Source organism: Camelina sativa, chromosome 7, assembly GCF_030686135.1.
Source record: "Camelina sativa cultivar CO46 ecotype springtype chromosome 7, ASM3068613v1".
Classification (NCBI taxonomy): domain Eukaryota; kingdom Viridiplantae; phylum Streptophyta; class Magnoliopsida; order Brassicales; family Brassicaceae; genus Camelina; species Camelina sativa.
The window spans coordinates 21,661,114-21,673,834 of record NC_141886.1 but is presented as its reverse complement, the minus strand read 5'-3'; the positions used below and the strand labels follow the sequence as shown (position 1 = coordinate 21,673,834).

The window sequence follows — 12,721 nt, the reverse complement described above, 5'->3', positions numbered from 1 at the left end:
AGAAGTAGTACATGTTTAGTACGAATGGGATTTAGTAACCAACTTTTACAAGGATTTTGGGATAAACATCCAAAACCCCTTCTGTGAAGTGGAGGTTAGTCTTTTATCTTCTTAGTCTTGCGATTAAAGATTAGGGTCTTCCAAAATCTGATTATATATATAATATATCAAAGTAATTAGGTTCCACAACAAGATAATGCTTTTGACTGTGGTGTATTTGTTCTCTTATATATGAAACTGTTCGTTGAACAATCGCCTCCAAGGATGGAAAACATAAACTTGATAAGTGTAACTTACCTCAATCTCTGTCTTCCTAAATCCTAATACGCCATATATCTTTTACTATTGTATAAACTTGTGTTTGTCTCAATTCATACAATTCGACAAGAATTGGTTTGATATCAGTGAAGTCGTTACTCTTAGGTATGAAATCCAAAAAGATATTACCCATCTATTCCTTGTTGGTGACTCTCGTGGTGATCAGAATTCTTGTCGAGGTAATACTTTCGAAACCTGCAAGTTGATTCTCTTCTTCCTTGGTTTTTATTTGACATGCCATGAGACTGATTTGGAAACTGAAATTTCAGATAAGGAAGCCTCTAACCAGGAAGAGCTGTAAGAGCAAAATAGGAGAACAAGACCATGCTAGTATGTGTCTTAACTCTTATTGGACCTTTTGGAGTTATATTTGTCATAACTTAGACCTCACTGTTTTGAAACTGTTTTGTAGATGAGGAGATTGTTATACCAAAGACCTCACATGTTTGGAAGATGATAGCCGCAAAGGAGGCTTTCAAATGAAAGTGAATCCCGCACTTGAAAGCATTAAGAACTGAGCTTGATATTCTTTGGAAGTGGCTGTGATATGTCATGTTCAACAGTATGTCGGGTTAACAAAGCAGATGAACATTTTCAAAAAGGACGTTTCAAGAACCACACTTAATAGGTGCATGGAGATATATAAGATGCTTCATGGCGACGAATTTCAAGTTTAAGATCATTAAAAATGGATAGATGGCATGATAAATATCAAAGATGAGACATAAGTTCTTTTAAGGAAACCCAAGTTGATAGAAAAAGCCACAACAGATGAAAATGACAAGATCGATGAAGCTAAAACATAGTATAAGTAGATGCTGAAGGAGATGGAAAGTCTGCAGAAGTACATGGACTCGATGAAAAATAAGGTTGTGGCATGTGAGAAGAAGATAATAGACCTAGAGTTCTATTTTAAAGGGATTCTTGTTAAAAATGCCACTTCAAAAAAAAAAATCTTTTGGATATAATATTTTTTGAATAATTTGTGGATTTTACCACTTTTAACAAGAAAGAAAATACGTGTTTTCAGTTTTTTTTTGTAATACAGTACGTACTTAATATCAAATACTAAACCCTAAGAACAAATGGAACCGAACATAACAAATAGAACGCATGTTAAATCAAATTTTTGTAACTGAGAAAGTGGTAAAATTTATAAACTATTCAAAAAGTGGTAAAATCAACAAAGACTATTCCAAAAAATGGTTTTCTCATAATTGATTCCTATTTTAAAAGCCAGTCATTGTTTGTTCAAAATTCGAAGTATGTATGCTATATAAACTAAAAGCTAATTTATCTTAAAACCCCCCACCATTTAGTGATTTTTTCAGTTTTTTTATATGCGAAATTTTTTTGTGTATGAATTATTTTTCGAAATCAAATTAGTGGAGACAGTAAACAACAGTAAACATTATCAAAGAAACGAGACTGAATAAAAAGTTAGAAAAAAAAAATAACTGAGAAACTTAAAGCAGAAAGAGTGATGCGATTCTTTTCTTAGCAAAATATAAAATAAAGAGCGATGCAATAACATGCAGTGATTATTAAATTAAGACACAGCGTCGTTGTGGCATATACATAGATTTAAGACACAGCGTCGTTCTCAAATTGATTTATAGATCATATGACTGTTGGATTTATGTACATAGATTTATGATTTATGTTCTATTATCATTTTTATTTTTACTGTTATAATTTAGTTCGAGGTTAATAAACGAGAACAAATGTATGTATTTTTACTTGATATGATTTTAGTTTTCTATGTTTTGTTATACTCAGTTTTTTTTTTCATTTACCTAATTTTTATAATATTGATTAAAAATATATTTAATCTCCTTGATATTATTTATTATCCGTAATTATTATTTTTAATTTAAAACACCTAAAAATTAAGTAAAGTTCCTCAAATATTAGGAAGTGGTTCCTCAATGATTTAGTAAGAAATTCTATCTTTTTTAAAGTTTTCCTATACACAAATTTTGTGATAATGTTGAAATTTAGGGTTATTACGGTGGTTTTTTTAATAGGCAATAAAAATCCATTGAATAAAAAGTAAATGTTTTATTTTCATAATAAAGGATTAATTTTTACAAAATATAGAAAATATAGAAAAAGTAAAAGTTTAATTAGATGATATCAAGTCATTGAATAAGAATAAACCATATGAACGGAGATTTGTAATGCCCGCGAACCAACTTTGGAGTTGGAGTGTCGACCGACACCATGGCATAGTGTCGCTCGACACCATGGCGTAGTGTCGCTCAACACCACAAGTTGGTTCTAGCTGCGGGTTTTGTTCTAGCTAAGGGGACGGGAATTATCTTCATCTTTTTACGTCTCTTGGTCACATCCACCAGGGGAGAGGGAAAAAGAGAGGGAGTTGTTGCCTCCAGTGTGAGCCGAGTTTGCTTGTGGGGTGAGGATCAGAAAGGGCTGAGTTCCGTTGTGCCGTAAGAGAAGGATAAAGGTGATAGATCTTTCTCATGGGTGTGGAGGAAGGATGAGAGTACTTGGTGGTGGATTGAGAGAGACAAGGAGGCTCTCACCTAGCTGTTATCCAGGTAAATCGTGTTGTTTGATACTTAATCGGTTAGGGAATCAATAGTTGTGAAGGATTAGAGATTTGTGACGAGAAGGAGCTTTAAGGGAGGCTCAGATCGTGATTTCTAGGTTGGTGTCGTTCGACACCAACACCTGTAGATGGACTGCATGGACTGGTTCAGGATGGCTACTTCAGGGCAACGTTTGAGAGATGAAACGGAATCCGATTTGGCTGAAATTTGGTGGAGAGCTTCGTGATTCTATGGGGTTCATATCCAACAGTGGATTTGTGGAACGAACGGTTAGTTTGTGTTTTAATCCAAATTTAGTATGGACGTTTTACATGGTTGTGTTGTGACAATGTTGGGGTGTCGATCGACACCATGGTGGTGTCGGTCGACACCAGGATTTTGTTATGTGTTTGGATCGTTGGAGAGTTAGGTTTAGATGAGGAAAGTTTGACGGAGGTGATGCCAAGGGTGTCGATCGACACCATGTGTGTTGGATCACAAGTGGTACGATGGGTGATGTCGATTGACACTGGAGAAGTTTATGGTGAATTGGAGTATTCGTGGGGAATTGTCGTCCGTGGCTGGACGGAATCAAATATTTTAGCCCATCTCTCTTGTTACTCGGTCACTAGCGGTGGTTGGTTTTGCGACTCAATAACAAGATGAGGTGCTGTTTGGTGTATTTGTGGGATTTTTGTAAAGAGTGATTTCTACGTCAGTTGCCTCGTCGGAATTATGGGATTCCCGTGAAATCGTTTCCCGTGGATCCTGTGTAAGGATTGGGAATCCGGGTGCGGTCGTTTCAAGATTAATAGATATTAAAATATCAAAATAGTATACATATCCTAGAAATACAATAGTGCACTTGGCAAAATCAGATTAAGGATAACTAACTCTTCTCTATTATAAATGTAAATATGTATATATGGAATATTAAAAATGATCAATCTTCACTACAGTATTTGATTGAACCTATCATATATATACCATTTGTCATGGAGGTGAACTAGTATATAACTGGTGGCATCCCTCATTTTAAAATCATATCCAACTAATGAGACAACTACAACAAAATCCAACCTGTCTCTTACAATTTGTTTTGTTTTCTTCTAGCTCGCAAGTCATCCAATTTGAAAGAAGCGCAAAAACAAAAGGTACTTGACTAAGTGACTAACACGACTAGTTCATAAGAAATTATGACCTTTTATCTTGTCTATGTGCATGTATCTGAATCTCCATGTCTTCTTCAGGTCAGACCGACGCATAAAGCTTAGTTATAACACAAACAAGAGTTTTACGTATTTGCAATATTAAAGAAGTGAAAACGAATAGAAAATTGTTATGTATAGTGAATCGATAAAAAAACACTGAAAAGGAAACAAATACGAACCCATTTTAAAATATCTTAGTTTGTCTATGTGCATGTATCTGAATCTCCATGTCTTCTTCAGGTCAGACCGACGCATATAATACAAACTAAGATATTTTAAAATGGGTTCGTATTTGTTTCCTTTTCAGTGTTTTTTTATCGATTCACTATACATAACAATTTTCTATTCGTTTTCACTTCTTTAATATTGCAAATATGTAAAACTCTTGTTTGTGTTATAACTAAGCTTTAGAAGAAGTCGTGATTGCTTTGGGAAGCAATGTTGGAAACAGAATGAATAACTTCAGGGAGGCTTTACGTTTGATGAAAGAATATGGAATCAGTGTAACCAGACACAGTTGCTTGTACGAAACAAAACCTGTTCATGTCACAAACCAGCCTAGGTTTCTCAACGCTGCAGTAAGAGGCCTAACGAAGCTCGAACCTCACGAACTCTTGAACGTTCTCAAGAACATTGAAAGAGAGATGGCTCTTGAAGAGAATGGTTTAAGGTATGGACCAAGACCACTTGACTTGGACATCTTGTTCTATGGAAAGCATAAGATAATTTGTGATAAACTCATCATTCCCCATGAGAGAATCTGGGAGAGACCACTTTTCTTAGCACCTTTGGTTGATTTGCTTGGAAAAGAAGATAGTGAAAATGATCATATAGTTTCATATTGGCATTTACTCTCAAACCATCCAGGTGGAATCTTCCAAGTTTGGGAGGGTTTAGGTGGTGAATCATTGCTTGGGAAAGACGGTATTATACAAAGGGTTATACCAATAAGAGATCAGTTATGGGACTTTTCTAAGAAAACTTATGTGATGGGTATACTTGATCTTACCCCTGACAGCTTTAGTGATGGAGGTAAGTTTCAATCTATAGATTTCGCGGTTTCTCGGATCCGTTCCATGATCTCTGAAGGTGTAGATATTGTTGATATCGGTGCGCAGTCAACGGCCAATGGCTTCAAGAATCTCTAGTCAAGAAGAGTTAGATAGACTAATTCCGGTTTTAAAAGTTGTTCGTGGTATGCAAGAGATGAAGGGCAAGCTCATATCTGTTGACATATTTAACTCTGAGGTTGCTTTAGAAGCTATAAGAAATGGAGCTGACATCTTGAATGATGTATCTGGAGGAAGTCTAGACTCGAATATGCATAAAGTTATTGCGGATTCTGATGTGCCTTATATGATCATGCACATGAGAGGAGATCCATGTACAATGCAGAATAAAGAGAATTTGCAGTATAATGATGTATATAAAGATGTTGCTTCAGAGCTTTATGTGAAGGTAAGAGATGCAGAGCTCTCTAAGATTCCATCTTGGAGGATTATGATTGATCAAGGAATTGGGTTTTCAAAGAGTGTAGATCACAATTTAGATATTGTTATGGAGTTGCCAAAAATTAGGGAAGAGATTGCTAAGAAGAGTATAGGTTTGTCTCATGCACCTATACTTATAGGACCTTCAAGGAAGAGATTCTTGGGAGATATTTGTGGTCGTCCTGAGGCAAGTGAAAGAGATCCTGCAACTGTTGCTTGTGTTACTGCTGGGATATTAAAAGGTGCTAATATCATTAGAGTTCATAATGTTAGAGATAATGTAGACGCAGCTAGGCTATGCGACGCAATGATGAGGAAAAAGGTTCAAAAGGATGATTAGTTCATATTATTAATTGTAACATGGTTTTAAGAACATATGTACTTAAAATGTGTCACAAATGATGTTAAGAATATTTTTTTTTTCGTTTTTCCGAATTAAATTCAGTTCATTCATAAAGTTTATTTGCAGTTTTGCGTAGCTGAAATTGTAACTTACTAATAATGAAGTTTCTGGCCTAATTAAATTAGCAAATAATAATATTTCATGTTTTAAGAATCGAAGATCAGCAATTTATGTTTAGAAATGTATATTAAAAAAAAACGTATGTATTCCTTCATCTTCTAACTAACCTACCAAGATAGGCATCAGTGGAAGCCATACACATAGTGTTTCGAGATCAAATTTCTGAGCACTGAGAAAATCAACTAAACTGCTTAAGACGGTGAAAAACAAAACAAAAACAAAGCCAGTTTTAGTTTTCTTTTCGCGGTGCTGATTAACAAAGATTATTGTCCGTCTCCGTCACCGTCATCATACTTACACTTCCTTAAGTAATAAGTACTGTAAAAAGTGGATAATTTATGATGCTTTATGCTTAGACTAAACAGTTTACAGTTTACCTCTCGATATCCAGACATTGATGCACAATATAGATCCACAACTGACTAACTCTCATTTTGCTGGCCTTTTTTTATTTAGCCCACAAAAGTTTAGTAGGATCTCTTGTCATAAACAGGCCGAAACTGTACAATAGGATTCATTTCCGAATTCGGACTTACACTCATAGATAAGTGAAACAAATTATTTAAAATAAACAAGAGAGAAAACGAAATAATACTCTAGCCTTTTCACGATTTTTTTTATTGATATTTCAATTACAAGTTTTTCGTGATTTCACTTCTATATAATTATGTCATACGACTTTCCATTCCTCATTGTTACAAATCAATACCTACAAAAGACTTATTTTTATTTTTCTTAATATACTTGTTTATCCTTCTTTCTTCTTCTTCTTTATTTCATATTATTTTTTGTCAACATTACTTTTTTTTTTTTATCCTAATCTGTGATTTAAACCACGATTCACGGATACCCTTCAACGTACCATTGTTAATGAAATAATATTAGTAACAAAGGAGTTTCTATTTTTAGTATGCTTTACAACATGTCGTGAGTTTTTGTGAAAGGTTGTGATTTTTTTAGCTTTCAGTTTCCCCATCACATCGACATCATTTTCATAACAGTATTCGAACTAGTGTTTTGGCCATAGTCAAAAAATTTGGCAACCCAGGTTTGGGATACAGTTGAAACGAAAAATATTTGATATTTTCTTACTAATTTTTTCAAATTAGTACATAGAAGAAAAAAAACTAACTAAATAACGATGAAAAGTGAACATTTTAAGTTTAGAAGAATAAAACACTGGACCGGTCCACCCATAAAGCAGCCAAAACATTTGTTTTAGGCCACACTATATAAAATTTATTTTAGGAAAGATTTTAAAGAGTTTGGGTAGGTCAATTGGTTAAGTATTGTGCATTTGTATTGAATGTCCTGGGTTTTAATCTTTAAGCCCTGCAAGTTCTTCATTTTTTTTCATTTTTCTTTTACATTTATTTTTTTTCTTTCTATTTTGTTGGAGTAGTCACATTTTTCCTTTAATTTATTATTATTTTCGTTTAATTCCTACTTTTAACAATAAAATATCCAAATATTTGATTTAGTTTGGCTACTATATATTATATTATTTAATAAATTATTCGATTTAACTTGGCTAGTAGATTGTTTTACATTGTTAAAGTATTCAATAACTTTTTTAATATTTTTTCACTATATTTTAGTATTTTAGTGAAAATTTTTTTTATTAGTGTTTATATGGAAAATCGAATTAGTGAAAGCTTTAGACCACCAAAATTCAAGGACCGGCCCTGATAAAACAAGATAACTTGGTCAACTATAGTCTAATCTATAGTAACATTTTTGAAGTACATTTTATGTTATGCCCTTTTAGTTTTGTTTATTTAAAAATTTATTTACAACATTAACCCCTAAAAAATTTCCTAAACTAACATTACTCCAGATTTTGTTTCCTAAATATTTTACATTTCATTCCAACTAAAAAATAACAGCAATCAATATGGAAATAGAAACTATCATATATTTAACCACACATTTTGTTATGTTTTGAAGATATTCTATATCTGAATCTTTCGCAAATAAAGAAAACAAGAATTTGATTCCCATTTTGTTTTTCAAAACCTGTGAGCTTTGATTCTTAACGTAAGAAAAACTTCAATTGACATTTATTTAAATATTATAATTAACATATATAACTTAATAAAATATTAATTATTACGAATATGTTAAATTAAAAAGTCTAAAATATTATATAATGTGGTTATATAGTAGATGAGTTATAAAGAGAACATGTTAGAATTAATAAAATATTATTAAATTTGTGTTAACACGGGTTAAATTATCATTTAATTATTTATCAACACTATTAATATTAGAATATTTGACATAAAATCAAGTTGATTTAACTAAGAATGTATAAAATAATTAAATCATTAGGAAAAATGTGACTTAATCACAGCGTATAAATTACTGATTATGTATTTATATCTCTTATTTTTTGTTATAATAATTAAAAATCAAAATAGAATCTCAAACACTAAACAAAACAAACTAAATATAACAAACAAATGGTCATGAAGTGTATTGCGAGTTAAAAAAAATAATATAAATATTTAGCCGCACAACAACCAGAAAATTTAGTTAATACTCTATTTACAAAACATTCAATATTTAACAAATAGATACAACATAAAATATAAATTATAAAAAAATTATATGCCCGCCGTGTACCGCGGGTTAAAATCTAGTCTATATTAACATTTTGAAGTACATTTTGTGTTATGCCCTTTTAGTTTTGCTTATTTAAAAATTTATTTACAACATTAACCCTTAAAAAGTTTCCAAAAACAATATTACTTCAGATTTTGTTTCCTAAATATTTTACATATCATTCCAACTAAAAAAATACAGCAGAATAAATATGGAAATATAAACTATGATATATTTAATCACACTTTCTATTGTGTTTAAAGATATTCTATCTATGAATCCTTTGCAAACAAGAACATCAATTTGATTCCTATTTTGTTTTTCAAAACCTGTGAGCTTTAATTCTTAACGTAAAAAAAACTTCGATTCACATTTATTTAAATATTATAATTTTATATATACTTAATAAAATTTTAAAATATTACAATATGTAAAATTAGTTTTAAAAAAATATTATATAATATTGTTATCTAGTAGATGAATTATAAAAAGAACATGTTGAAATTAATTAAATATCATTAAATTTGTGCTAACACGAGTTAAATCCTCATTTTATTATTTGTCAACACTATTAATATTAGAATATTTGACATCTAAAAATTAAGTTGATTTAACTAAAATTGTGTAAAATAATTAAATCATTAGGGAAACGTGAGTTAATCATAGTTTATAAATGATTTACTATGTATTTAGATCCCTTATTTTCTGTTATAATAATTAACAATCAAAATATAATCTCAAACACTAAAGAAAACAAACTAAATATAACAAACAAATGAATCTGAAGTATTGCGGGTTAAAAATTTAATATAAACATTTAGTCATAGCATTCTCTGAAAATATTAAGGCCACAAGCCCATTTTTTTTGTGGGGCCAATTATACATTAATAGTTTTTAAAAAAAAACTTGAAAAACATCGAAGAATAATTGAAAATATTTGAACCATTGACCTTTGGTACTAATATCCTACATTTTACGAGTAGAAGTAATGAAGTTTTTAGGAAAAAGGGTCGAATATTCACTATCTTATTTGGAGACCATAAGCATGTGCTTCATCTGCATGTGTCAATGGCCGGCTCTGCATTTAGCCGCACAAACGGTCGGAAAATTTAGTTATTTATCTATGGAAACATCTAATATTTAACAAACAAATATAATATAAATATAAATAGTAATAAAAATTATATACACTGCGGTTAAAATTTAGTTAAAAATTACAATGCATAACATTAAACGGAGGCGGAAGATAAAGAGAACTTTCACAGTTGGTACGAGAAAGATCAACGAAAGCCTATGATGTCTATATTGAAAACACACAAGAGTTAAGTGATAAATTAGGAACAACAAGTAATAAATAACAAAGAAGACAAGTCAAATCAACAAGAGAGTGATACCGGAAAAGGAAGAGTAGAAGCTGCGAATGAGTAGAGTAAAAGCGCTCTCTACGACTACGTGTGATGTGAAATGTGATGCTTCTTTGCTTTGTGTGTTTCAATTAAACTCAAGTGGGTTCTGTGGACTTTCCTTTTGACTTTTTTTTTTTTCTTTTTCTAATTTCAAGTTATAGAAATACTTCTTTTTCTAATTGGGGCTCTCAAGAAAATTATCTCTCAAAATACTGTTGTATGCCACTTATTTATAAAAGTGAGGTTTTTTGTATACATATCTTACAACACCACATTTGATCAATATTGCAACTAAATGAAAGAAGAAAAAGAAGCATATAACACATTTTAACCGACAAATCATACATTTGGTTTCCTTAGGTCTCAGGGGACTCGAGTTTTATTGACATTTATGTAACGATCTAAAATACATGCAAATGTACTCATGATCATCTTTTCCATGCTCAACTTACATTTTTAGCGGTCACTTAACTATATATTAATTAAGTTGACGTCTTTACCTAATTTTGAACCAGTAATACACTGTAATGGTCAATTACTTTTTTGATAAATTTCATCAAACCACTTCCACGATCTGCATATTTGAATCCGGAAACTATGCATGATAGCATAATGTAAAATTAATTTCTTAATGATTCACTTAACTTTAAAACCTAGATATCTAAACTCCCGTCGCTTAGCTAACTAGCTAGTTATCATATTATCAGTATCAAATCCACTAGACCATGCAATTAAGGTAACAATCAAGAAATTTAGTAAACGACAAAAAAAAGAAGGCACATAACTCTTTAACAAAAAAAAAGAAATTTAAATATATAGTAAATTATGATAGTATTACTATTTATATATTAATAAGTTTGTACGTAAAGTAGTGGATGCATGAATAATGAGTGGTATTAAATAGATAGGGTAGTAATGAAGTTATACGAACATGGAAACCTGACTAAACCCTAATCTCCTCTTCGCTCTCTTCCCTTTTTTGGCAATCGTCCCATCTCTCACAGTCATAGTCTCTCCCAACCTTTATTTTACTGGTAATAAACATAATAATTTGAATCCCTTTTTTAGGATGCAGACAGTCAGATGTATCTTATCAGATTACCCTATTATTATTATATATACAACGTAACTAATCTTCTATTTCCAAACTGATAATATATATTTAAAATGGAGGTCTAGGATGATGAATCACGCCATAATATATGGACATTTTCAAATTTACATCTTAATGCCAATGATGAGACTTACTAACTTGGGTTACATACCGTGACGGATTTAGAAACTTTTTTGACCGGGATAATTTCTTTTAAGCTCTCATTTATAGGGTCAACGGAGGTGATCACACCAAATAATCTATCAAAATGTAAAAACATAATAACACATTACCTTAAACATAGTTCCTCCTCTAAGTACATATAAATTTGAGGATTATTAATTTATTATACATGAATTACAAAAGGGTTAATTTTTTTTTTGAAAACAGATATGAAATCATCAGAGGTAGACTTATATCCAGTCATTTAACCGTATTGATAAAAAGCAAGATCATAAATATAAAAAAAAGATCGTATATATGGTTATTGTAGATTGTAGATTTTAGAATTAGACTATAGTACATATGGATTCTAACATTTAGAGGAAACTTTAATTTATGTATACTTTGGTTCCAACATTGAGAGAAAAACTTTACGCAAATAAAATTGTAAGTAAGCTAAATATGTGTGCAGAAGTAGGAAAATCTAAAGAGGGTGAAGAACGCAAAAAAAAAGTTAGCCATTGAAAGAGACGTGTGATTGATCACTTGTCTCCTTCCAATTTCCATGTGGGGCAGTGCATGCACAAAAGATGGAATCCATTCTACAGCTCCCTCCTTTCTTCACTATCTTTTCAAATTTCTCTTTTTGAATTTTCTGTAATAAAAATTTTGATTTTAATTTAACTCAAAGGCTACATTTATCGTTCCTATCATTAGTATATATGTTAACAAATATACTTGTTCTATCCCAATTTCAACAATAAAGTGTGTTTAGCTCCCAATTAAAAAAATGTTGATGAACTATCACTCTTTACACAGATCGGATTAATTATAGATTGTCTCACGTCAAAAATGATTATACATATATCTCTCAGAATCCATCAGTACTCTACAGAACTCTACTTTTACATGTATGTAACCCTCATAACCTAAAACAGAAAATTTGTAATGCAGTGTAGAAAACATCCTTAAACATAAAATACAAAAGTGGCAAATCAAAAGATCGTGACTGGAATCACTATTGCTTTGTATTATGTATAGTTGGATCATGGATGTGTCTGAAGAAGAAGATCCATTGTTTTGGTTGTTTCCCTAGATTTTTGTATTTAACTTATTAATACAATTGAGTGATAATTTCACGATGAAGATAAAAGTTGCGAAGCATGACCAGTTACGTCCTCATTTTTGCAGGAAAATATTCTGAGAGAAACAAAAGAAACATATCAAAGATCAGGACAGGACCATTCTTAATTTATAACGTCATGTGGGCAAGTCAAGGCTTGCTGCTGGCATCAAACTTGAATGAATGTAATCACATTCACACCATGTATTGTTTTTAAATAGCTTAATTGGTCATCTCTT

The 12,721-nt window shown here is 31.3% G+C and overlaps 1 pseudogene; it reads left to right on the top strand.

Moving 5' to 3' along the window:
- The first annotated feature begins 4,308 nt into the window (after positions 1–4,308).
- LOC104704760 (folate synthesis bifunctional protein-like) lies at positions 4,309–5,911 on the top strand (annotated as a pseudogene).
- The last annotated feature ends 6,810 nt before the right edge of the window (positions 5,912–12,721 follow it).